The 1,668-nt window shown below is 42.0% G+C and overlaps 1 non-coding gene across 1 annotated transcript; it reads left to right on the top strand.

The window, feature by feature from the left end:
• The first annotated feature begins 883 nt into the window (after positions 1-883).
• LOC116531408 lies at positions 884-1,009 on the top strand. Its single transcript, XR_004260410.1, has one exon. It is a non-coding gene; the product is annotated as a U6atac minor spliceosomal RNA (small nuclear RNA).
• Positions 1,010-1,668: the final 659 nt, after the last annotated feature.

The following is a 1,668-nucleotide window of genomic DNA, read 5'->3' as shown; positions in this document are numbered from 1 at the left end:
CTTCAGGTGTCTTTTTTGGTCTTCTTATAATACCAAATATATAACTTCCAAATGAGAAACTAGAGGCAGCTTGCATTTTTGCTTTTATATTTACTTTGGCGTCTTTTTCTTTTTTAAGTTTGCTTTCACGAATTCGGAAACGTAAACTCTTATCTTGAGCTGCTGAGGCCTTCATAAAGATGACTTCGAGACCACACATTTATACATTGAAACTGGAGATTCGAATTGTGTATGTTACCCACTCTGAAAACACCAGATCCTGCTTTGTTTCCTCTAATAAATGCCCTATTATTAGAGAAAGAAAGGGGAAGAAGGGATAGCTATATTTAAACCAAGTCTTATTTGCTTTCACTGTTACTATCAATTGTTCCTCCAGTATTTGCACAGTTTCTGAAAATATTTAAACCAAAGCAATGCTTTTCTCAGCTTTTTTTGGTAATGAGGAAAATATGTCTGATCGTATTCATACTATCAGAATACAAGAGTAGGCTTTGGGCATGAACAAAGGATAGTGATTGGAGAATCCCTAACAACTGATTTCTCTAAAGAAAAACTTAAAAGTGGCTTAAGTGTTATAGGAAAGGAGAGAAGGGGCCGGGTGCAGAGGCTCACGCCTACATTCCCAGCATTTTGGGAGGCTGAGGCAGGAGATCAAGACCATCCTGGCCAACATGGTGAAACCCCGTCTCTACTAAAAATACAAAAATTAGCTGGGTGTGGCGACAGATGCTTGTAGTCCCAGCTACTCAGGAGGCTGAGGCAGGAGAATTGCTTAAACCCAGGAGGTGGAGGTTGCAGTGAGCCAAGATTGTGCCATTGTACTCCAGCCTGGGTAACAAGAGCAAAACTCCATCTCTAAAAAAAAAAAAAAAAAAAAAGAAAGAAAGAAAAAGAAAGGAGAGAAGGTTGGCATTCCCCTTGACAAGGATGGAAGAGGCTCTTGGGCCTGACAACAAGCATTTAGTTAAGGCATTGCCGCCTACTTCATGGCACCTAACCATTACTAAATAAAAAATAAGATAAAATAAATATGGCACCTTTTACTGCAAAATCATTGACTTTTGCGAATTGTGTCTATGTTGATAGTTTGTTTCTCATACACAGTGTTGAGAAGGATTCAAACCCACCCCATTAAAGGAGGAATGGGTTAAACTTAACAAGTGTTAAAATCTCCAGAGCAAGTATATACATGAAAAATGGAGCCAGGCATGGTGGCTCATGCTTATAATCCCAGCACTTTGGGAGGCTGGGGCAGGTGGCTCACAAGGTCAGGACCATCCTGACTAACACAGTGAAACACCATCTCTACCAAAAATACAAAAAAGTTGCCCAGGCATGGTGGCCCATACCTATAATCCCAACACTTTGGGAGGCCAAGGTGGGTGGATCACGAGGTCAGGAGATCGAGACCATCCTGGCCAACATGGTGAAACCCCATCTGTACTAAAAATACAAAAATTAGCTGGGTGTGGCGACAGACGCTTGTAGTCCCAGCTACTCAGGAGGCTGAGGTAGGAGATTGCTTAAACCCAGGAGGTAGAGATTTCAGTGAGCCGAGATCACACCACTGCACTCCAGCCTAGGCAACAGAGCAAGACTCCATCTCAAAAAGAAATAAATAAATAATAAAAACAGGCCGGGCGCGGTGGCTCAAGCCTGTAATCCCAG

Source organism: Sapajus apella, unplaced genomic scaffold (genome assembly GCF_009761245.1).
Source record: "Sapajus apella isolate SASKATOON/1434 unplaced genomic scaffold, GSC_monkey_1.0 scaffold70, whole genome shotgun sequence".
Lineage (NCBI taxonomy): Eukaryota > Metazoa > Chordata > Mammalia > Primates > Cebidae > Sapajus > Sapajus apella.
The sequence above is the reverse complement of the archived record's forward strand: the minus strand, read 5'-3'. Positions and strand labels throughout refer to the sequence as shown.